This window comes from Phoxinus phoxinus (genome assembly GCF_949152265.1).
Source record: "Phoxinus phoxinus genome assembly, chromosome: 11".
NCBI classification, from domain to species: Eukaryota; Metazoa; Chordata; class Actinopteri; order Cypriniformes; family Leuciscidae; genus Phoxinus; species Phoxinus phoxinus.
Window position 1 is genome coordinate 13,280,064 of NC_136886.1, and position 26,726 is coordinate 13,306,789.

The 26,726-nt window shown below is 37.6% G+C and overlaps 1 long non-coding RNA gene across 1 annotated transcript; it reads right to left on the minus strand.

The window, feature by feature from the left end:
* Positions 1 to 1,352: 1,352 nt before the first annotated feature.
* On the minus strand, positions 1,353 to 12,837 carry LOC307006847. Its single transcript, XR_013799526.1, has 5 exons — positions 12,707 to 12,837; positions 12,334 to 12,419; positions 11,296 to 11,364; positions 2,658 to 2,785; positions 1,353 to 2,421 (listed from the first exon to the last, which is right to left on the minus strand). It is a non-coding gene; the product is annotated as an uncharacterized lncRNA (long non-coding RNA).
* Between the last annotated feature and the right edge of the window lie 13,889 nt (positions 12,838 to 26,726).

Below are 26,726 nucleotides of genomic sequence, written 5' to 3' on the forward strand. Positions count from 1 at the left end.
AACCAGGAAAAAACGATGCAGTAAGTCTATCAGTTCCAGTTCATTCAACTGCATCAGCTAGACCATATAAGGTGCGTATGAATGAACAATAGTTTAAACCAGGGCAGACTGAGAATGTGATAACCAAGGTCATATGAGATCATATTCTAGGGGGAAAGTCGCCTTCTCCTTGTATTAGTCTACACTTTTCTTCTTATCATAAGTTACCTGGTCCCACATGTGGGGCTGTGACTCAAAGCATGTGGGCCGTTCAGCTCCATTAAGTTTTAGATATTGGAAACCTCAGAGGTTTTTCGCTGATAACACATTCAATGCAGTATCCTGTATAAATGATTACTAGATTGCAAGATTAGTCTGTAAACAGAAACAGAAACTATTTTCATAGTCAACCACAAAAAACTAATACTAGTACAACTACAAACAACAACAACAATAATAATGAATGCATATTGCATATATATACAGTATATATATAAATATATATATATATATATATATAGGCTATATATATATATATATATATATATATATATATATATATATATATATATATATTCGTCACTTCTTCGTCATGCAGACACATGCCCAATTATAGGCCCATTGTTTATGGTGCATAAAAATATTACCATTAGATGGTGTTTTGACATCTCCTTATAACTACCTGCCAAAAAATCTGACTAAATTGCTGTGCTATTGATTAGCATGTTGGAAATAGCAAAGGTCACATACACCTGACTGTGTCTTTAGCTTGCATGAGGGATTAAGTTGGATCAATGCCTAGTACATAATGTACAAGAGCAAAACTACAAAATAGGGCAATTTCTGAAAATTGTCGTCAGATGGTACATTCACGCCTCAGAGTGCAATTACAGGCCGATAACATGCAAACATACTTTTCCGATATTATAGCCCTAGACTTCTATTGATTGATGTGTCTATTGTTACTACCTTAATGGAATGTTAGGATCAAACAGCCTTTATGACAAACAGTAACAATAAAAAAAATTAAAAAAAGAAGAAGAAAAAAGCATAAGAATAAGAAGAAAATCAAAGAGATAATAATAATAATAATGAACGCATATACACTCTAAAAAATGCTGGGTTAAAAACAACCCAATTTGGGTTATTTGGCAACCCAGCGCTGGGTAAATATTGGACAGAACACATGCTGGGTTATTTTGACCCAGCAGGTTGGGTTTTATACATTAACCCATTTGCTGGGTTGTTTTTTAATCAGTGCTGGGTCAAACAACCCCATGTTACAGGCTATTCATTTTAGATAATAATAATAATAAAAATACTACTAAATAATAATAATATTAATAATAACAATAATAACACTACTATTTATTATGATTCAATAAAAGTGTTTATTCCAGGAAATTAATATAATAATGAATACATTCATGTTTAATCAACAATTAGTCATCTCGGAGGCCCACAAAAATCATTTGTGCTAAAATGTTGGTATGTTAAAAGATCAAAAAATGGTGAGATTCTCAAAATTCAAAACAAACAATGTACATTGCAATCATTTTAGTCCTGTGTAGCAAAATAAAAACATAAAAACTAAACTGTAAAATAGCCAATAGCTAAAGATTCTCTTCACAAAAAAGAACATAAGTACATTGCAATTCATTTAAATAAGTCAATTAGTCCTGTGCAGCAAAAATGGGAGGCACATAAGACCTTTGCGTATAAACTGTATACAATAGCTAAAGATTCTCTTCACACAAAAAATGACAAATAAAAAACCACAGATAAATAAAAAAGTACATACATTGTAATTCATTTAAATAAGCAATAATTTAGTCCTGCGTAGCAAAATAAAATAAAAACATAAAAACTCTATACTTATAAACTTTAAAATAGCCTAGCTAAAGATTCTCTTCACAAAAAAGATACAATAAAAAAAAAAAACATAAATACATACATTGCAATTCATTTAAATAAGCAATCAATTAGTCCTGTCCAGCAAAATGGGACACACGTGAAAACGGTACTTGAATTTTGTGTACCAGGCAGTGTTTTGACACTAAGTTAAAGATTCAAAATATTCAAAACAAAAAAGAAAGAAAAATGTACATAATATTGCTTAATTAAATGAATGGCTATAATTTAGTCCTCTGCAGCAAAAATGGAGGCCCGCAAAAACCGAATGCTTGAATTTTCTGTCCCAGGCATTCCATAAACTACCTGCTGCAAAAATTCCCAAACAGGGGCACATTGTTTCGGATAGTGAATGTCAAAGCAATAAAATGCCTTGAAACAAACATCCACAGCCTTGAGGAGAGTCAACTGTTCCAGAGCTTGCCCATTCACCACCACAAAAAACTGTCCAGCCATTCCAAGCTCCAAGACAAAGGGAAAGGGTTTCGCTTCTCTCTGCCTTTCCAGGTAAAGCACCATGTTGGTTCCAGACTAAATGAGGAAATGACAATATCAGACACAGATAATTCTTTAAAAGTGTGTCTTAGGTTTTCAAGAGCAGTCTTAAATTAGTTAAATAACATCTTAAATTAACTTAAAAGAGTTGTGAGAAAATGAAATGCGGGTAAGATTCATGCAGCAATAACCATGATCATGATTAAAACGATTTATCGTGCAGCCCTACAAACAGGTGTAAAGAAATGAGCCTGCTCTGTTGTTTTACTTACAGGTTGTACATCAATGAATGAGGTTCTTGCCTCTTGAATAGTTGGCCGAAAGGTTTTGTGGCCAATCTTGTACACAGGCGGGGGAAGAATGACAGGCAAGATTTTAAGTGCTTGTATGCCTTTGGAATCTAAGAAGAGATAAATGGCAAATTAGAACTTGTTTGTTCATCAGCTTTTAAATTAAGCAAAGTGCATTTCTAACTAAGGTCAACTTAGAATGATTGAAATTAGCTTAAATATGTAACAGTTAAATATGTACTCTGGTAATCTGAAAACATTTAGTGTTATTAAAGGGATAGTTCACCTTAAAATGCAAATTTACTTGCCCTCATGTCAAATTTACTCGCCCCTATGTTGTTCCAAACCTCTACAAGTTTCTTTCTTCTGCAGAACACAAAAATATATTTTAAAGAATGTCAGTAACCAGACAGTTAACGGTAGCCACTGACTTCTATAATAGGAAAAAAGTACTATAAAAGTAAATGGCTACGGTTAGGCCTAACTGTTTTGTTACCAACATTCTTCAAAATATCTTATTTTGTGTTCAGGAGAAGAAAGTCATGTAATAACATGAGGGTGAGTAAATGACGACATAATTTCACTTTCGGGTGAACTATCCCTTAAAGCAGTGCTTCTCAAACCGGCCCTGGGGACCCCATATCACTGCACATTTTGTATCTCTCCCTCATCTAACACACCTGATTTAAGTCATCAGCTCATTAGTACAGACTGCAAGACTTAAATTGGGTTTGTCTGATGAGGGAGACATCCAAAATGATGGGAGGTCCCAGGACATTTGAGAACCACTGTCTTAAACCAAGAAAGGGGTAAGTACTTTTAAAGGGGTCATGAACTGAGAAATAAAAAATTTTGTCAAACAAGAGGTCATTGTACTATAAAAAAAACATAAAACAACTTTTATTGAAAGTATGCTGCCAAAAAAATGACTAATTTTCCACTTCCGATTGTTTATTACGCAATAGAACATCCGTGCAAGATTGCCTTCACAGAAACAGATCATAGCCTCTTTGTGCCCACATATAGATATCTGCTAAGTTTTCCAATGTTGTGCTTACTATAAAAGGACCTCAGGGAACATTATAAAAAAAAGGCAATTCATGACCCCTTTAAATGCCATGTTCTTGTACTTTGGACAAGTAAATTAATTGCCCATTCATGTTTTTGATCTTTGTAAGCCGCGCTGTATTGGTCCAATGAGGGTTTCCAATAACACGGGAAGGTTTCTTGCGCGTTCCGTCTTTCCAGCATCTCAAAGTAATTTGGGTTAAATACAATACATTTCTCATATGTATTTACTCGTTATTTCATCTGACTCCATAAATGAAAGGTTTTGATAATATCTATGCATCACTAAAAGTGAGCGAATGTTTGATTATTACTTTTAGACTATTAAATGAACAAGGTCAAAATCAGTTTGAATAATCAAATGTAACAATTTATTAAATCAGGTATCAGGTCAATTGTATAATCAATTCAAAGATAATCAATATAAAGCATGAATAAAAAGAAGAGATGCGAACCCAACCTGATGCAAATTACATGAGGCTGGAAGTTTCGGTCACTTCCAGCCATCACGGGCCAGTCTAGATACAGAAAAGCCCTGATTCCTCTGCCGCATTCCATTAAATAGCCAAAACCTCTTTCATATGTTAACAATGGGAATTTACATTCAGAGTTGACACCTTTTGGGGGTAGGAGACCATTTGCCAGAGACAACCTTCTTTTGTGTGCCAGTTTCTCTAAACTTCTCAAAACCTGATTTCTTTTTGTTTAATTTAGTTGGAAATGAGACATTTGTACCACTCACTCTGAGACATTTTAAATGATACTAAACATAATAATCATTCACATTAAACCACATATATATTCTTGTGTGAGTCTTTGGTGTGAGAGGGAGTGAAACTGTATGGGGTAGGTCAGATGGTAATTTCCAGCAAGGTCCTTTGTCCAGACCAGTCTATCTCTCTAACCAGTTTCTCCAGCCTTACAGTCCCTCCTTGGCCCCGTGGGTCACATTCGGATGAACACTTACGGGGTCACAGTAAGGCGTTTGTTGTAATCCTTGAGATGTAACTCAAAAAGTGTCTTTGCAATGTTAGCATCTGTAGAAGCTCAGCGGGCTGTGTTCACCTGCAGAACACCTGGTCTCACCAGGTGTATGTAACTTGAGTTCAGCAGGTGGATGAATGCGTTCAGTTTTTTCTTCTTGTAATCCTGTGATGTAAGCAAAGTTCATAGAGTCAATCTGGATATTTGTGACTTGTTCAGTTCAGTGTCATTCCTCCATGGAGAAACTTCTGCTTCCCTGGCACCTTCTCCACAATGATGATCTGACCCTTCTTGACCAACCCTGTCACCTCCAGCGGTACGGTGGTCTGGGCAGACCTCAGTGGATGAAGGGGTTCTCCTTCGATCCACACTGCTTTGTGTGAGACACCTGAAAAGCATCTTAAATGTCCGCTTCACAATTGAGCACATATGAACTTACAGTCGTAGGGAAATGCATAGGAACGCATAATGCAATAAAGCAAAATCATGTCATGTTCAATGTAAAATACCATGTTCATGTCAGCAAATGTGAGTGGTACATCTGGTCTCAAGTGTTCCTCAAGGTCAGGTAGGGTGGTCCCATTTTAAATATCCAATTCTTCACTACCCCCGTGATGATATTAAATGGTAGTGGAATTTAAATATTCTTGGTCTGACTTACTCAACGGAAATGCAGCAAGAGGTCGGTGTAATCTAAATAATAAAATCGATGGTACGCATCAACAAACCTTGTATTCACAGTAATAATATCTAATCAAAATCATGAATCAATACATATATAATAATCATAGTTTGTTCAGTAATCAGTAATCTTCCAATGCATAATACAAGAATGGAGATTGTTCATTTCTTGTAATAGTGTTTGTGTGTTTGTGTGTTTAGTCATTCAACAGTTTGGTGTTTGTGTGTGTGTCCTTGGGTGTGTGTATGTGTGGTTTTGTGTGTGTGTGTGTGTGTTTCTGTGTGTGTGTGTGTTTCTGTGTGTGTGTGTGTGTGGTTGGCTAAGTCACAGGACAGGGTTGAATTGTAACTTTTTGTAATTGATTGAAGCTTTCACACTTCAGATCTAGTTTGTTTTTTATAATGTGTCTGTTATTAGAGGCATTGTTGAGAAATCATGGGCCCTATGATTTTCCAACCACACCAATAACAATCAGTTAAACATTTTGAATTTTAATAGCAGGTCTGTCTTTGCTTTAGAATTTGTATTATCAATTTGTGACTGTAGCCATTCATGTGTACGTTATAGTGTTTTCCCATGAGTTAGTAGTGTGTACTGTCATCATGGGATCAGCTTTGCCATCCTATGTGTGTGAAGCTGTCTGGATCTGTTCAGTGTGATGATGGACAATAGATCATTAGTGAAGTGTCACTTTTGGGCTCTTTGCCATCTTTATCTTCCTATGTGTAGTGTTCAGCGGTAAATGGAGGTGTGTGTTCAGTGTTCATGCCTAAGAGATGGGTGGAATCTAATCTGACAATTGTGTTGTAAATTTAGATCCAGTTCTAACTGGGAGGCCATAGTTATGCAGTAGTGTGTTACTGTGATGTGTGAGTGGCCTCTTGAGTTGTCTTTTCACCCATCTCCAGAATTTCAGGTTATATTCTACAATCCCGCTGTCCTGCTTTTGGTGCAGGTGGAGTCCGGTCCGTCCTGGCGTCCGTCCTCCGAGGAATTTCAGTGTTAAAACCTGAGACAGAAACAAATGCAGAGAGAACCACAGTTAATTCAGATATTTTCAATGGTTTCAAATTTTTAATTCCTGTTTTCACATGAAACCGAGTTTCATTGACCAGGTCTAAATTGTTGCTGTTGTTTCAGCACAGTGTGTGACACCAAGGCTGCTCTTGGAGTTCAGTCTTCACAGTCTGCTTGTGTCATGAGCATTAGAGATCCCAGTTCTGCTGGGGAAAACTTCTGGATTCATCTGAGTTTTTATCCCTCATATTGTCATTGTAAGTTGCTCTCATTACAATCAGATCTGTGGGCAGAAATTTGTTCACCTGGATCGGTGTTGCCTGTTTTATGGTGTCATTCACACATTCGGTTAGTGCAGATATTTTTTTGACCTGCAAGAATCTGTGGTACCCATCTGCTGTTTAGCATTTCACACCCTCCTCGTAAATGTACTTCTCTGATCAGATTAAATTTTATTTGGCTGTTACCTGTGCCACACTTCTAGTCGTGTTTGCAGTGGTAAAGGCAAAAATAAAGATATACCCCCCTCCGGTTTGGCACTGGGGAGCCCACAAATGAAATTCAATTTTAAGGATGATATTATATTTCGAGTTATAATACAATCGCTATATTTAAAAGAATTCAGATGTTAACCTATTAAGCCATTTGCTATTGAGCTGCTACCCGACTAGCAAATGACGCTAATAGCTGAAGACCTTGAGTAATCAAAGTTGTCAGCTCAGTGAGCGTTTTAGATGCTTTTGAGCTTTGGTTATTTGCAGAGTGCTGTTTTCTGTCAGAGTGTGGTTGTCTGCGTTTTTTGAAATAGGGTGGAGGTCTGCCTCTGTCCAGGGACCAACACTTTTCCTCTGTATGGCCTGTTTTGTGACAGGAATTACAGAATCTGCTCATTTTGCCACAGTGTGGCTTCCTGGATTCTCCTGCAGACGGATGATTTTCATGACATTCTAACACCGCTACCTCACAATGCATTTGTTTTCGTGACTCAATTCGTGTTGCCCAGCCAACTATACCTTCAAATGTATTTTGAGCTGGAGAAGCACCATACGTGAGCGATTGCTGTATACGCGGACCTGCATTTGTAAGCAGTAAATCAAGGAGAGTTACATTGTTGTGGTTAACATTTTCAATTCCAGCATACTCCTCAAAAAGTTCAAACATATTTTCTGCATATGTCTCAAACGATTCTTCAGGATTCTGTTTCCGATTGAAAATCAGTTCCCATCCAACAGGACTACAACCACGCAGATCACGAAGGCATTGTTTGAGTCTATTAAAGATTTCACTCTCAGGCTCATTTTGACACGTTGACTGCACAATGGTACCTGTCATCAAAACCTGTGGTATCTTGTAGATCAAAACATCTGGAATTGAGCTGATTACAATTTGCCAAATATCTTTTGGTTCGAGTTGAAATGCATGTTTTAGACTTACAATGCGTCGCCACCATGGTTCGAATGGCCCTTTCAAAGGGAATGGTCCGATCTGTGCTTTAAACAAGTTACATTCAGTTACCGTTAAAGGACGTCGGATGCTTGACTCTGTGCCGTTTGGGTGCCGTATCACCTTAAGGGCTGAGACAGGCACTCTTTTCAAAATTTGATCACGTGCTTCATCTGTCTGAAAAGATACACGATTGTTAGAGCAGGCTGCCTCATCTAAGAAGTGCACATTTTTTGTCCCATCGCTGTTGAGCGTTATGGGAGACTTGGACTTTTTAGCATTTAGCTTAGCCTTAAGATCTGCAATGGTGTCTTTGTGATTTTTACACTTTTTAGTCAGGGCTAACTGTTCAGATAGTAATCTATCTAGCTGTGTTTGAAGATCTTGAATCTTTGCCTCTGACATTTGTGCCTCCGCATTTTTTGAATGCACTTCTTCACATTTAACCTCCATAAGCGAAGATAGAAATTTGGTTGACTTATGTAGCTGTTTATAACTTATGAAGTTTAAAGCCTCAATTATCTCACCATGTTTTGATTTCTTCTGCTTACTACCCACTGTTTTCCACCAAGTGAAAATTTCATTGTCAATAGTGTCTATGTTAAGACCTTTTCTACTGAGTTTGCACAGTGTAGGCTCGACCTTTTCGGCCCATAGTTTAAACAGGACATGTTTATTATCCATGTTCCAATTTATATTTGCTTAATTTCACAATGATGGAAAGGGTTTTTCGTTATAGAATTAATGAGAAGCGCGTTCGCTGTTTCTCTTTTTAGATTTCAAATGCCTATTCTTTCATTTTTAGTCTCTTTAAAGACTACGTGTAGGTAAAATTATTATTTTAATGTTTAATTATTCTCTTTTGACTCTTTTAATAATATTTTATCCGCTTAGATTTAGGAGACTATATCACTTAGAGGTCCTGGTCTTTCGCAGGTCTCTCGACACAAACTCGCCAGTCCTGGTCATCAATCAGAGGTAATTGGTTATATATCTAGGATTTGCCGTAATTCACACGTACACAATAAAAGATACTTTTTCATAACCTTCTTGAATGCCCCCTCAGGAACTTAATCCAATCATTTACTTTAGTAGAGAATTATCTAAAGTAACATTAAACTAAGAACAGAGGTATGAGCGTACCCCAAATTTAGATTGATCAAATAGCTTTTGCTATTTCTAAACGGAAATTAACCCGCTCCTGCATTCAAGTATACTTGCAATGATGCCAGGTCTCAGCCCGTTGCTGATCTGGTCGCAGAATTGTGGAAATATACGAATCCAATAATATATTTAGGAAAAAAACAACCTCAGAGTCATTTAGAATGAATTCAAACGTAACAATGCATAAATTTTGTTCAAGATTCAGAGTTACTGAACCCTAATGCGCAACGTTCTCTGGAACTTTGAATATGAGAGTTTTGTTGTTTCAGGATTAATAAGATGCGCGTTCGCTGTTTCTGATTTTCAAATTCATTGCGAATCACATCATAGCATGGCATAGACACACGTGTTTAATTCAGTTCAACACAGGACACATGGCCTAGAGGATATCTACAGCCTTTACCTAAGTGTTTCAAGTACACTTACAGTAAAGCAATCCCGTGTTTAAAGAATAAACTTAAATTTAGCCTATGCACATTGTTGTACAAACGACTAAATTGTGTTCTATGAGCATAATGTGTTCATACAATTTCCAATTTGAAAATTAACAGAATTATTGCATGCTTTTTAATCTCATATGTGTTAAAGTTCAAGCTTTCAAATGTAGTTTGTCAAGATTAGTTTAGGTTTAGTATAGGATATTAATGCTTTCAATGTGACTTTGGGCCTAAAATGGTGGGCCGGCGGCACAAAGGGTTAAGCGTTTGGAAGCAGCATGGACATATTTAGCTTAGCCTAAAACTGATTTTTAGCCTGTAAATCATGTCATCCTATTTTTTCCAAACTTCTTTGGTTTTCATAAACAATTAATCGACCTGCCTTTTTATTTATAAAACGCGTTTTTCGATCGTTTATAAACTTAGATTTTTATTTTTGTTGTTTGCTCATTCTCTTTGTGTTGCTGGTTTGTTTACAAGCCAATGCAACAATGGCAAAAAACATGCGGCTGGTTTTAAAACGTTTAGGCTTTATTTTTTCGGTTCTTCGTCGAGTTATTCATTATTTGGAAGATGTTATTCCAATTTTAGGTTTTGTTTCTTGTTGCTTAGGCAAACAAGGAGATCTTTAAAATCTATTCAAGTGTTTTCATTCTTCATCTGCGCTGCTAATCTAATCACGTCCTCACACGTGTTTCTAGACAAAGAGCCTTCCGACCTGTAACAATGCAAACATTTTCTCAAACACTTCTAAAAAGGGCAGAAAAAGTTGACTTACCACAGCGCCGGAAGAAAGAGAAGATGTTCAAACCTCTGTGTTGATTTTAGATTCCCAAAACTTTTCTGGAAAAGACTTTGCTCGCGAAATTCATCTGAGATCACGTCTCGGGGTCACCAATTTGTAAGCCGCGCTGTATTGGTCCAATGAGGGTTTCCAATAACACGGGAAGGTTTCTTGCGCGTTCCGTCTTTCCAGCATCTCAAAGTAATTTGGGTTAAATACAATACATTTCTCATATGTATTTACTCGTTATTTCATCTGACTCCATAAATGAAAGGTTTTGATAATATCTATGCATCACTAAAAGTGAGCGAATGTTTGATTATTACTTTTAGACTATTAAATGAACAAGGTCAAAATCAGTTTGAATAATCAAATGTAACAATTTATTAAATCAGGTATCAGGTCAATTGTATAATCAATTCAAAGATAATCAATATAAAGCATGAATAAAAAGAAGAGATGCGAACCCAACCTGATGCAAATTACATGAGGCTGGAAGTTTCGGTCACTTCCAGCCATCACGGGCCAGTCTAGATACAGAAAAGCCCTGATTCCTCTGCCGCATTCCATTAAATAGCCAAAACCTCTTTCATATGTTAACAATGGGAATTTACATTCAGAGTTGACACCTTTTGGGGGTAGGAGACCATTTGCCAGAGACAACCTTCTTTTGTGTGCCAGTTTCTCTAAACTTCTCAAAACCTGATTTCTTTTTGTTTAATTTAGTTGGAAATGAGACATTTGTACCACTCACTCTGAGACATTTTAAATGATACTAAACATAATAATCATTCACATTAAACCACATATATATTCTTGTGTGAGTCTTTGGTGTGAGAGGGAGTGAAACTGTATGGGGTAGGTCAGATGGTAATTTCCAGCAAGGTCCTTTGTCCAGACCAGTCTATCTCTCTAACCAGTTTCTCCAGCCTTACAATCTTATTGTGAATGGTGTAGCAAACTTGGTTAAGTGCTAGGGCTGGCACTGGATGCAACTGTGAAAAATGATTAATCATAATGATTATGAAAGAGAATATTTACCAGCAAATTTTTCAATGAGGCACTCAAGATTCCAGTTGATAAGTTTTTGTTGAACAAAAATGTCCATTGCTGTAAAAGAACAGAAGGAAACATCTGATTAGTAATATCTTTACAAAGCTAGCTGGCAGTGCTAACAAGTCTTATACCTGCTTTTAAAATTTATTTTTGTGCTGGCTCGCGGTTAAAAATAAAATAAAATAATGAATCATTACTTAATTAAAAAATTCAATAAATAGACAAAATTATTTTTTTAACAGCTTAATTAACTATAGTTAATTCACAAGACTGTAAACAGAAGAAATTTTAATTTTGTGGATAATTCAAAAATATTTTATAAAATCACCTGTAGATATTTCATAGAATATTTTTTTATTCATTCCAATGTATCAGTCTATTCGTATAAAGATCGCCTGAGAGCATTGCACCCATTGACTTATTTGATTGCAGTTTCAAGATAGTAAAATAATAAATAAATGTTGTTAATGTTTATTCTTCCTGGCAGTTTTTTTAAAATGCACGATTCAATGATCATCATAATTATTTGAATGATTGTGTACCAAGTTGCATGACAACCCAAAATAATAAATTGTATATTTAATACATAAGACTGGTTTCTCCTAATGTTTTTTTTCTCTCTCCATTCTGTCACCTGATAGAGTTTGGGTTCCTTGTCACTGTTGCCTCTGGCTTGCTAAGTTGAGGGCACATTCAACAATATTGTTGATTTGATTGCACTAGCAATATCAGATGAGAACTGAACTACTTTTCTTCAGAGCCGCTTGAAGACCAAATTGAACTAACGTTACAGTAACTAACAGTTACTTCATAATTTATGATCTTTACACAGTTTTTGAACGGTAACGTTACTGAAGCAACATTGAATTGACTTCCGCTGAACAATGACAGCTAGCATGAGAATTGACACACGCATAAACACAGAGAACATACTGCAACATAATAACATTTTATGTAAAGCTACCTTTCGAAAATGACTGACAAAAACAGATAAATAATAGGTAGAGACGTAACTTAACTTACAGCTTCTTTAGCATATGCAGCCACTAGCCAGTGACGTTACACTGCATCCAACAGCGCCGAGTCAGTACAAGAAACCCGCAAAATTTCTGGAGATAAAACACCAACAACTGTATTTAGACATTGTGACCGTGTTATAAGTGGAATAATTGATGACAGACCGTGTAAAAATGATGAATGTTATGCGTAGCGTTAGCCGCTGACTAACGGTCGCTAGTTCGACAGACGCTAAATCTGGAGCATTAGTGTTACGTTAAATAATATAAGGGTGCGTCGTCAATAATTCAAAGTTAATTTCAACATAACTTCTTATTGACTTTCTGACTTCTTTGACTACGTAACGTTAGGATAGTTTTAATAAAACAGTGTTACTCACCTTTACGCTCGCTCCTGCTTGCCTTGGACCTCTCGTCCTCCTGTTGACGTTGTAATTTGAACAGTGTGAGGGGGGGTGTCGGTACACGATCCGTTCCACCTGCACGATCCGTTTCACGCATGCGCGTAGTTACGTAGTAGAAAACGTCACGGTTTTCCTACACTATCGGTACCGCGCATGCGATGAAACACTTGACGGCCAGGCGGCACAACTTGCGGCATATTTGTGTAACGTTAGTTGTATTGTGTTTAAAATTTAGATGTGTTTACGTGGTTGCCAATCCAAAACAATAAAGGAGTTACATGAACATACATGATCAGTTTCCTCCACACTCTCCTTTGCGATTCATTGCTGTATGGTAGGCCTAGGCTATTAGGCTTAATTTAGTGTTTTGGTCTGAGGTCAGTGTTGTCAAAGACGGTTTGTATTTTTATTTATTTATTAAAAGCTGCTAATATTAGTTAACTTTTAAATTGAGTAATTTTGTATTAGTATGGGTCTATATAGGCTAATATATATCTATATAATCTAAATGTGGAAAATAATCCCTTCAATGTTGTTTACAGAAGACAATAAGGACCATAATATGCATTTCTGCCTAGATCTATCTGCACTTACATGAAGAACTACAAACAAGTCTGGGGAAACGTTATAGAGTATTTCAAACTGACACACACACACACACACACACACACACACACACACACACACACTCTCTCTCTCTCTCTCTCACACACACACACACACACACACACAGCTGTGAGTGAATGAAAGTTTAACGGTACAAATATGCGCATGCGTGGAACACATCGTGCAGTGTCAAATCGTCGCAAAACAGAATTATCATTTGCGCATGCGCGTTTTCTACTGCGTCTACTACGCATGCGTGAAACGGATCGTGCAGGTGGAACGGATCGTGTACCGACAGGGACAAAAGCGCGCGAGGAGGTAAGCGCTGGGTCAACGTTTCCAAAACAACCACAAATGCTGGGTCATTGTCAGCAGATTATGGAGAAAATAACCCAGCAGCATTGTCAAATTGCTCAACCCAACATTTGGGTTTAAAAATAACCCAGCATTTTTTAGAGTGTACCGGTATTTGTCACTTCATCATCATGCAGACACATGCCTAATTATAGACCCATTGTTTATGGTGCATAGAAATATGACCATTAGGTGGAGTTTTGACATCTCCTTCTAACTACCTGCCAAAAAATCTGACTAAATTGCTGTGCTATTGATTAGCAAACATACTTTTCAGAGATTATAGCCCTAGACTTCTATTGAGTGATGTGTGTTACCTTAATGGAATGTTAGGATCAAACAGCCATTATGGCAAACACTAAAAATTAAAAAAAAAATATTAAAAAGAAGAACAAAAAGCATAATAATAATAAGAAAATCAAAGTGAATGGTGAATGGGGGGAAAGCACTTATACTATGTATATGGTGTATTATAAAGCTGTTTAAATCATTGTCATTTTAGGGTTTATGGGTTTTACATGCAGTGGCGTTGTAAAATTGGATATAATGCTACAAAAAAAGGTTAGCAAATGTGTTTTTTTTCCCACACTAAAATTCTGTCAACATACTGTTTTTGAGGCTATAATTTTGAAACATTTAATATTTTAATGTTTGCAAACTGACCTAATTCACTACCGTTGTAACTGCCTCACTGTAACCTAAAGTTTTGCATTTTTAAAATAAATTTCCAGTACATTTCCGTGACAATCAACACTATTCCAGAATGGACACAGACCTTAAATCGTACTGAACCCAGAGTTTATGGGTTTTAAAGGGGCAGTTCACTCAAAAATAACATTTCTGTCATCATGTACTTACCCTTAAAGAAACCTGTATGAGTTTCTTTGTTCTGTTGAAGAGTGCTTCAACAGAAAAAAGAAACTCATACAGGTTTAGAACAACTTGAGGGTGAGTAGTAAATCATGACAGAATTTTCATTTTTGGGTGAACTGCCCCTTTAAGTGTGGAACCACTGACTGAACACTTTGTGTAGCTTCGAGTTTCACGAACAGTTGTGTACTGTAGCTTCAAGTCATTGCAAATGGTTTGGCTGGGATTCAACCTGTGGTGCATTTCACATGGAGGAACTATACTCCTGCAAGCTCAATATGTTATACATCATCACCTTACAAAACCTTCTGAGTTCATACTTCAGTTGATGCAGGCATATTGATCAAAGAACCAGACTCCAGATGAGAATCAAGCTTGTGAGGTGAGATCACCGCTCTTGGCTCAACAGTGTTTAATGTCGCTCTATCTCTCAGTCTATCAAATCATGAGGAAACTAAACTGAATGGTTCACCTCAGAGTAATGTCATATCAAATCAGTTCCAGCTGCTACGTTTACACAGTAAATAGAGTCATGGTGGCCTTAGGTTGTCCAGGTCATTTTTCACCATAAAACATTGAGGTTAATCAGGTTAAGCAGAATAAATAAATAAAAACAAATTAAAACAAGTAGATTTGTTCACCTGCTCCATTCCAAACCAGTGAGCTGCCTACAGAGGCAACATTTTTAAGGGATTATGAACACATTCAAAAGGGTAGTCATCTTATTTATAATTTAGCCAATTTGAAACTAAAGTCTAAGTCAGGATCACATCTACAGTATTTGCTTGTTAAGTCTTAAGTGTTAAGTCACATTTTCCGGGTTCAATCAGATGCCAAAAGCAAACAACAAACTGTGCTAATATAACGGTGTTCTGCAATATTATTGAAAAATCAGATGGACATATAGTGATTAATATTTTATGAATTGCTAAAATATTGGTGCCGGGATGACTGTGAGTTTTTAAAAGCTTATAGCATAAATGTGTGATATGAAAAAATAGTGATCATAAACAGCTGTTGAGTATTCTCAGTTGAAGCAGTAGAAGCTTAGACCAAGTAAGAGTATTTATTACATCATGACTTTACAATGTGTAGAAAGCAATGCCAGAATGCATTGGGATATCAGTAGAAAAAATACATTTTAGATGCATCTTATTACTCTCATCAATTTAACAGTAATTTAAGGATTACTGTAATTATTTTCCCACTCTGTTTTTTTTTTTTTTTTAAAGAATAGCATAAATTGACAGCAACTTTCTTGTAAATAGTTTCTACAGTAAGACAAAGCTGGAAATACAGCAACAATACTGTAAAAGTTATAAAATGGACAGCAACTTACTGTAAACTGTTTCTACAGTAAACTTTCACTGATAATACAGCAATAATACTGTGAAAACAACATAAATCATTTACAGTGTGGCGATATTTTCACTCTAAAAAATGCTGGGTTGTTTCAACCCAATTTTGGGTAAAATATGGTCAAACCCAGCCGTTGGGTAAATTTTTTAAATTACATTTTTAACCCAACGTTTGGGTTTTGTCCATATTTTACCCAAAATTGGGATGAAACAACCCAGCATTTTTTAGAGTGTTGTTAGACTGAAAAGTGCAGTATAAATAAAAAAGTTTAATATACCTCTGGTCTTTAGTGACCTGCAGGGAAATCATTCACTACCCTCGTCCTCATTCATTTTTTAAAGTTAGACAGAACATAAACAATTTAACAAGAAAAAATTAATACAATTATAAAAGCATGCCTGTTTTCCCGTTCACTTTTTGTAAAAAAATTCTATAGGGTCGCTAACAACCTGAGGTGTGTAACAGTGTAAGTATATTTTTTTCTGCACAACAATAATTTAATATTTGATGACTGAATAAATGGACCTATAAATTCACCTTTATTCCACAAGGTGGCAATGTTTAGTAAACAATGATGAAGTGAGTTTCATAGTTCCCGCAGGCAGAAAACAAAAGAATATGAAGTATCATCAGCAAAACGCAATCAAATATTAGTGCCACTGTCACTTGATGGTGGATCTGGTGAAGAAGCTGTCAGCGATCAAAATATCGATTTTGAAGATGTTGAAAATTATAGTTCTGAGAATATGTTTGAGATTGTGAATATGAGCAAGATGCTGAAATGGGAAATGAGCTCTGACGAGGACAGTAATGATGGTATAAAACATCTGCTCAAACTGAACCCTCTCAAGCTTTAAAAGATAACAAAATATGCTTAATTGTATTATTCTGTAATTGTTACTCTAATATCAGGAGAGTTTTACATTATCGCGACAGGTAGAGATCCATCCGTTAGATATAGACCCGGGTCGCTAAAGACAAGGATATACATAATATGTAATAATGATTGGCGAAACATTCATGGATTTAGGGGTTGATGTATTGTGTTTATTGTGTTAAAGATTTCCCCAGCATGCAGACTTTGCACTGGCTCAAGTTGGTCACGCAGATTCGTTGCACTGACCAACAGAAAGCTGCTTGATTTGAAAGTGAGTTTGTGTTCACACACTACTGATAATAGCATTGTCTGACCTTTTCTGCCTTCTAAATTTGGCTGAAATTCTGCTAATGTAACCGCACCTTGTGAAGGCTATTCTCTAAGTAGGTATAGGCAGCTTATAGCTTTTTAAAAATAACCATTTAGAACCAATGAAACATTGAGACAACACATTAACGTCCCGCCTTTACTTATATCACATCCAACTTTGTTATGCTAGAGTTAGTCCATCAACGCTGCTTTTACGCACTGCCTTTAGTACACATTTCTGCTTGAATGAGAGACAGGTGCTATTCGGGGTTTAGTCTTATCGGCTTCAGATAAAGAGAGAGAAAAACACAGTGCTCAACACTCAATCACTGTCTGACTGAACTAGCTCAATGCTGCCATGGCCAGACAAGGTAATAACAGTCTTTCGTTGTCGGTTCAGAAATTTCACTGAACAGTCTATGAAAAGCTGCAGTGAAGAAACGTGTTTGTCAGAAGTTGATAAGTACTGGCATCACAGATTGTTCTGAATTTATGCTGTGTCCAAGCCACATTTGTTGGTCATGTCTGTAGTAGGACAGTTTTGTTCCAAAAGTAGTTTTAGAATACGGTTGTAATTTAATAAGAAACGGTGATGTTTTTCTTACACTTATCAGATGTTAATACCATATTGTGTGATCACACACAAATACAAAAAAAACAACAAGGACGTGATTCTGTTCTTATGGGATCATTTTTATTGTAAAAGCACCCATGCCCCATTGCTTTTATGAAAATAGAAACTATTAATAGAATATGTCAGGAATAGTAGAAAAAAAAACAATATTCCTCATTGTTCAAAACCAATATGACCGACTTTCTTCGATGGAACACTAAAGTTTTTTTTTTTTTAAGAATATCTTGGCCAGTCTTTTGACATAATGAAAAAAAATGAGGGCTGGAACTGTCAAGCTCCACAATAACATATAAACACCATAAAAATAACATTCTTAAAAATTGTGCAAGTCTTTCAAATTCATACCATAGCTTTGTGGGAGGAAAAGACAGCAATTTAAGTATTGCTTGAGCAGTTCATGAGAGAAAACAATACACATGTTCTGAGTTAGATCTTTTGAATCAGTTCATTGAATCTGATTCTTTCCAGAATCTAATCCACTTCTCGAGTGATTCACAAACTCAATGATCCAAAGTTAACAGCACATTGGAGAGGAAGATTATCAGTGAATGGGCCCTATTTTAACCATCTGAAACACAAGTATCAAACGCGAAACGCAATAACTTTGTGGGCGGATCCCGGGCGCTGTTGCTATTATACCGGCGGGATAAATGACTCTTGCGTCCGACGCAAATCTAAAATGGGTTGGTCTGAAGTAGCTTCATTACTCATAAGTGTGGTTTGGGCGTAACGTGAAATAAACCAATCAGAGCGTCCTCTCACATTCCCTTTTAAGGAGAACTCCGGGCCATTTTTAAGTTAATCTTGAAAATGAGCTCCCACTCAGCTAAAACGGCAGTTAGGGGGGCATATTCATAAAGAGTGTTTTTGTGCCTCAAAATGCAATTAAAATGTCTGTCCAACATGAACAGGGTCCTTACATGACAACAAGATTTAGCAACTTAGCCATTGTTTAAATTCACCTAAATAGTGTTTTAGACGGCTAGATGTAGTCTCGCGCTGAAGTCCCGTGGGAACTCCCGTTGTAGCCGGAAAAAGGTAAATAGAAGTTTGCAGGTGGGAGGAGCGTCATGTGCAACTTTCAACTTTTTTTTATAAGTTGTTGGTTGATTTAATTAATTGTACTCAACTTTTCTTTTCTTTTTTTACAGTGTTTGAAAAGAACGAACAGCACATTATTAAAAATATCTTCTGTTTCATGCAAGAAAATTTGGCATGACATGAGGCTGAGTAAATTACAGTTTTTTTCCAGTGCACTATTCCTTTAAGACAGACACATCTTCAGCATACAACTGATAAAACAAAAGCATCCCATCTGAGCATTTCCGAGTCTAAAGTTCAACTTCTGGTTATCTGTTGTATTTCAAAGACTGATGACGTAACTCAAGACAGATGATAAATATATATTGTAAAACAGGTGCCATTAAACTTTCTCTATATGGTTCCCAGGACGGGGACGTTTATGGCCATTTACAACCCTGTTTCTGAATGGAAAATGGATTGTAATATGAACGGTGACAGGAAGGTGACCTCTATTTATTTTCATTTTCTTTCAAATATTGAGTTGATATTGATATAAAGATTTTTTTAGAGTGAAATTCTGAGTCAAACTGTTAACGTAAGTTCTTTAATACTGTTGACGTGAATGGATTGTGTACTGGTATACTTTTCCAGTAAGCATATCATCAGTTGATTCATGACACACTCCAATAATGGCAAACAAACAAACTCCTTTGTCCCCCGACTGTCTAAGGGAGTGAGAAAGTGTTTGACCCATGCGAGGGAGCATGTGTGAGGAATTAATGTGGCCGTGTCTGTTAGCGGGAACATAAATAAACGTGCGGGGCTACGTGCCAGGCAGCACAGAAAGAGGTGAATATTTGGCCAGATGGCGTTCAAGGGCCCATTGCTCCTTTCAGCAGAGACCTGGACTGTTTGTGTGCGTGTGTGTGTGTGTGTGTGTGTGTGTGTGTGTGTGTGTGTGTGTGTGTGTGTGTGTGTGTGTGTGTGTGTGTGTGTGTGTGTGTGTGTGTGTGTGTGTGTATGTTTGTGTGTGTTTGAAACCCATGCATGCTATCCGCTTTGTGTACTGACAGACCAAAGAGATTGTTCCCTTAAATCAGAACATCTTCAGCACGTTTCAAAGCACTGAGATAGACTGAGGTTACGACAGGTTCAGTCTTCATCACTGCATGATGCTGATTAGGCCCGTTGACAGAGTGAACTTCAACCTCAGCGTTACGAAACCATATGATTTGAAAGTCCACTGTGTGTTTCTCTACACCACATTGTCTCATCAACACACTGCACTGTATATGAGGGAGAGTAAAATGTGGTTTAAATGTCTGTGATTAATGTTTTCCCCTGAACGAACATCTGTTTTTCAGTGAAATCAAGACCGACAAGATAATGGAATCGTTTTTCAACAACGAGGCAGTCCATTTGATGAATCAGTCCATTTCTACGGGTTACAGAGGTGTGGATTCATTTATTGGTTTGAAATGATCCGAGGCTCTCTGTTTTGCGGCATGTATTTTAGTGCATCAACTTTCAGGACCCCCTGGCAGTCGCTCCCTCCATTTCATAGTAATGTGGTCCTTTCAGGGCACATCTCGTCTGCTATTAGCAGAGTGAATTGAAATGGCAGCAAATGCATCAGATAATGAATTATTCGAGACGGGAATGACACCCTTTTATACTCGTCCTGAAATTTCTGTGGGAGATACATTAGAGTGACAACAATCACAAAGTTAGTTTTAGGTAGTAAGTCATAAGACGTTCACAAAGTAAAGTTTACAAATTTGTAAACAGAAGTACTGAAAAGCCATGAATTTTAGTTTATCTGGTTATGGTTGAGGAGGTTTTAAACTTCTTGTGCATCACGTAACTGTCAACGATAATAAATTCAGTCTAAATTCAATCTATTACAGTTATTATAGTATAATTACATATAGGATATTATAGTATAGTATATACAGTGTATATATATATATATATATATATATATATATATTATAAATCATGTTATGAATGGTGTATTTAAATATGTAAATAAATATCCAAGATCTGTATCCAAGATTCTTATATTCTTTATATAGTTTATAGTTTTCCGCATTGTCAAAACAATCCCCATTCACACGCATCCACGAAAACGACTTAAAACACTGTATTCTGCAGCCAAGCCATTAGATGGCGATAAAACACTATAGACTGGACACGTAATACACACGTGCATGACGTCATCATCTTTAGAGATTCATGTTTTTTGTTGTTTACACATACCGTTTTCAAAAACTTAGAATTTAGCGGTTTCAGGCACCCAAAAATTAAACGCATAAAAAGTTTTACGTTTTTAGTTGAAAACGGTGTCGTGTAAACAGCCCCTTAAAGGATAATTCCGGTATTTAACACCTTGAGTCTATATTGTAGTTTGTTTTGGATGAACAAGAGTGGTGGACAACATTTTTTTGACAATGGTTCCTCTCTCGAGTTTTTTACTATAATAGAATTGGCCATGGACCCATTTAACATTGGAGTCAATGGCCATGTCCGAAAATGTCATTAAAACAGCCAATAATGTTCGTTTACAAAACTGTTAAACTCACCGAGTGGTTAGTGGTGTTCGTTGATGATTATAAACAATATATCGTCGCAATATATGATTCCAACCCGTTTATTTTGCTATAGTGGAACTATTTTTTCAGACACTTCACAACCGTGTAACTTCCGCTCAATATTTGAATCTGAAGCGTTAGCACACTCCCGACCACTTGATGGCGATAACCGACGTTTATGTCTCACGGTCACAGTCGAGTTCAACTTCATATTGCACTGGTCAGTGGTCACGTCTTTCAATATTTTCAACACTTTTTGTTTCTGGAACATCAACTAACATCACTAATCACTCAGTGAGTTGCACAGTTTTGAAAACTAATGTTAAAGGTTGTTTTAATGACATTTTCGGACATGGCCATTGACTCCAATGTTAAATGGGTCCATGGCCAATTCTTTTATAGTCAAAAACTCGAGAGAGGAACCATTGTCAAAAAAATGTTGTCCACCACTCTTGTTCATCCAAAACAAACTACAATATAGACTCAAGGTGTTAAATACCGGAATTATCCTTTAATGTAAACAGGCGTAAATTTCAATATCATAATTTACAGTGTGTCTAAAAGACTAAAGTATGTCACACAAAACATAGATGTAATCCAATCGGTCTGCCAATTTATTCCAGCCTACTCCTGGTTGTAGGCTTCATTAAATATTTAGTTTAAACATAGTTGAAAGGTAACCCTATGTATAATGGAAATGCCCTATGTATAATGGAAATGCTCAAATATTTAGTAGTTGTAGAGTAAATAAGTTGTTACTGGTGAAAATAAATCAGAAATATGACATGCTCATGCAAGCAAATTTGTGTTGCATGCATTTCAGTCTGTCGTATAAATCTTTTCCCCTCGGTAAGTGCCCATCTTTAACACTCTATTATTCAAGGGTGTGTATGTCCTAATTTAATCCGTTATATAAAAAGAGCATTGCAGCTACTGTACGTGTGACATGTCACATATGGAACAGGACACATGGAGCACTGGATTCTTGACCCACAGTGGAGGTCTATGGGGGATCTGCAGTCCTATAATCAAGATTTGGCTGTGGGAGAGGGGCTGGGAAAGCTCTCTGGGCGGAAAGAGGAACATCAGACAGGAACATGCTCAATTACAACGTGAAACCCGTGGTGGATGACGCCAGCAGCACTACTATCATCCTGTATATGTCAAAAAGACATTCATAGTCTCAGGTCATCGGCCAGAGTAAAGTAATCAAGGTTACGGTAAAGATGTGTCATGGATTACGTAAAAACATGAGATTGGTGTGCATGAGTGACACCAGAGGAGGACATTTCATTACCTAAAAGACTGGCCAATTCAGGTGCTGGTAGCTAGCTTTCTGGGACAAAACAGAGAAAGTGTGAACGTGAACAAAGATTTGACATATAAGGGCAATAAACAAACAAACACAGCTGTAATTTAGGTTAACAGAGATAGAATGTGTGAGAGAAATCCAAGTTACTAAACTTGTCATGACTTAAACAGCTAGAGTTTCTGCACCATTAACGTTCAAAATAAATAGAGGAGAACCACAAACATAGACAGTTTGACAACATTACACTCTTTTAGCAATAAGGGCACCATCCCAAGAAATGTTGATATATTGTGGAAACTGTCATTACATCACTGTAACAACGTGTTCGTCATTGTTTAGAGAGTTTAAACCCAATTTTCTTTATCAGTGACTCCATTTAAAGTGGTTTAAAAAGTGAAACGAACCACTTAATTGCTACTTAAAGGCCCACTGAAGTTCCTTGAAACACGCAGCGTTTTTCGATGTGGTGATGTAATTTCCACTGAGACAGGAAGACATGGTAGGACATATCGAGCAGCCCCTCCCCTTTTTTTAAAATGGCAAATAGCGTTTCACTTATATCAAAGCCGCATTTGACAGCTTATGACAGCCGCGGTCTAATTGGCTGATTCACAATTATTATGAGATTCCCCTTTAGATTTAATATGAAACTGTTACTAAAGCAAATCAGTGATGATAATCATGCATGAGGACATGTAGTTTGAAAAGTGTCGTTTGTGTAGATGTGTCGTTTTGAAATTTACTGTATGTTGTTGCATGCATGGTCCTGCTGTTTCTAATGTCGAGTCTGTTTAACCGTTTCTCCTCCTAATCCCCCCCATATCGCTATAATATAGCATTCTGGGTAGAGTTCAAATGGGTCCAATATGTTTTGTGGCCTGCGCCGACTCGCGCATATGATCTGCTCTGTGCTATCGTGTTTTGGACCGGAGCAGATTGTGTGCATGCAGTGGTGGTTCGACATTAACACGAAACCAGACTTTATTCGCCCCAATGGAAAGCATATTTGCACTGTCTGAATAGTTTCCTATCTATCCCCTATTGTGCGCTTTATGCGCCATTCACCATATATAAAATAAAGTAAATGTGTGAACAAGTGACCAATTTAAGCCACATATTCAGCAGTTTATAATGTAAGGGGCGGGACGCTTCAGATTCTAGAGAGCATTTGATTGAATAGAAAATCTGATGAGAAGCTGAAGTGCAGGGTGATGTCATCAAAATCGTTGATTAAAGGGTAACTAAACCCCTGGTCAGAGCCTGACTCCACCCACTGGCAATATTTGAAAAATGCTGGAAAAGTGGGCAGAGCCCAACGGACGAACCGAGGGCGGGGTGAGCGGGTGATTGACAGACCCGCAGTGACGCAGTGATTGACAGCTGCTGTCAGACTCGCTAAGATGGAGAGTGACGCAAGTAGCTTTGCAACAGAGCGGTCATTTAAAGTTGAGGACTTTTCTCCCCCACCTTCCCCTGAAGTGGAGGAATTGTCTGTGGACACAGAGCTAAAACCATATCAATTCGAGCCGCGAGCTCAAACTGCGGACGTCGCATCGCATTAACTCCCGCATCGCGATCGGCATCCGACGATGCTAGCGAAGCAGCCGCGCAAGAGAGAATGGGTCCAGTATCTGAGTGGATTATTATTACTATTGACTTACGTTAAGCATATTTTGCCGCTATGTGAAAAAAAATATCCAGCAAAACGCGCCGGCGGTTGTGGAGTCCATGCAGGAAGAGCAGCGTTTGGCACACAAGTGCATGTAAACACTGGCGCCTAATTTCCAAGTCTGGTGGGAAGTTATGCAGTCCAGCAGCGCTGTTGCTACCGGCAACACTACACCTACGTAACTTACCACCCTAACCACTGTACTAAACACAGATAAAGCTAATGCTAAAAATCTACACTATCCTAACTGATGCAATACTATGCTGCTAACTAACTATGCTTCTAACAACACTAACAACTATGCTAAATAACTACCTAGGCTACACGAAATAATCTAAATAACTATAAATGCTATGCTAACTAGATGCTAAAATACGCTATCCTGATCGTTTTCAATACTCGTAATTCCAATTTCCAGCTCCTGACTCGCTCTGGTGTTGACGGAAGCAGATGCTTTTATACCAGGGGCTGCCAGGGGCGTGGTGAGCTCGCAGCGTCAGAGAGTACCCTACGTCAGAGAGTACCCCTGCTTCAGGAGATTCCGTTTAACCTGAAGAGGGCAGCACTCAGACGTTTTTACACCATATATTTGAAAATTAAAACACTTTATACTCAAATGTTAAAAAAAGTACTCGAATCAATGAACAGCATTTATGAAGCTCCATTCGTACAGATCATTAACTTAACTAAAAAAAGTTGGTTTAGTGTTTAGTTACCCTTTAATATTGGCGGAAGTGAGAGACTACGTTTTGAATGCCTTTTTTTCTAAATGCGAATTCTGTTTTGTAGCAGCTTAGCTTATTTAACCTTTGGGCTATATTCATACTAAAAGGCAAAAGCAATTCGATTTTGATTTTATGGGGACTTTAAGAGCTGCTACCTTTTTCACCCATGCACTTATAGGTAGGCCTATAACAAACTGTAGCTATTCAGTAAAACCGATTGCATTGTTTCTGGTAAAGTTCTTTTGTATATGTTGTTAGGTTAAAATGGAGCTGTTTTACTCAACATGCTTACAAAGGAGATAAGCATAACCGATATCCATCACATCATGTGCAGGTTGACATAAAAGTTTTTTTTCTTCTTCTCACTAACTTTCGGATATTAAAATCAAATAAAACGGCAACAATAATAAATAACTAGTTAGGTGTGCTGATTACCTTAAAAGTCCATAGCTATCGCTGACAGTCCATTCATACTGCTGTTAACACTTTCTCAGACAGGCAGATGCAGATTCGATGAAACCATTATGGTTCGGTTGAGCCTTCAAAAATGCTCTCTCGAGATGTAAAATAAATTTAGCAGCAGAACAACAGTGACACTGTGTGGCCAAACATGCAAACACAGCCTTTCCCTGCAGAAATTTGGTTTAGAATGCATATCCCAAATACACCATTAAATCATGAAGACTGCTTAGACATTTTGGCCTTGGCAACAATAACCCATCTGGTTTATTAAGGCCAAGTTAATAAAGCATGTCATTACTTCTCTGCTCAAGTGAAACCAAGCTATCTATAGTGACTGTAGAGCATTCACCCAATGCTCGCTGGCAGTTTAATGTGCCCCGGCAGCCACCGTACTTGTGAGATATGGCGCCTGCGCAGGAGTGGTGGTGTTGGATACGAGGCTAGGCTACCTGATACAGGAGTTGTATGATGAGACTAATAAACAGAGTTCGGTTTATAAAGTATTCCCTCTGCCTGCTCATTTTACATGGTGTCAGAAGTAAACACGGACACTTTTGATCGTGCAGTTCATTCATCACGGAGCGCACTAATACTTGCCGGTCGAATAAGGACAGTAACCAGCTTCTAACGTTGCTACCGGCTATCCTTCCTGCCAACGGACATATAGTGCGTCATGTCGGACGGATTTCGCAGACCGGACCCCCTTGTCTTTGATGAGAACATCGCGGAGAATTGGCGAGTGTTTGAACAGGAATATGACATTTTTATCGCGGCGGCACACTCTGACAAGCCGGCCCGCACACAAGCCTACATTCTCCTCAATCTCGCAGGATCGGAGGCAATTGAAAGGGAGAGGTCGTTCGTCTACGCACCCGCGGTGAGAGGACCCGACGTTGACGACACACTGGGACCCATCATCACTCCGGCTGAGTCAAAAGAGAACCCCGAATGTTTAAAGAGGAAATTCCGGGCGATCTGCAGTCCCCGAATAAACATCATAGTGGAGAGACACAAGTTCAATACACGGTTCCAAAACCAAGGTGAGCCATTCGAATCATATGTCACAGATCTAAGGATAAAAGCAAAGAGCTGTAATTTCGGAACACTGCAAGACGAGCTCATCCGTGACAGACTGGTCTGTGGCATAACTGATGATAATCTAAGAAAAATAATGCTGCGCGACAGTGAGCTAACTCTAGCTAAAG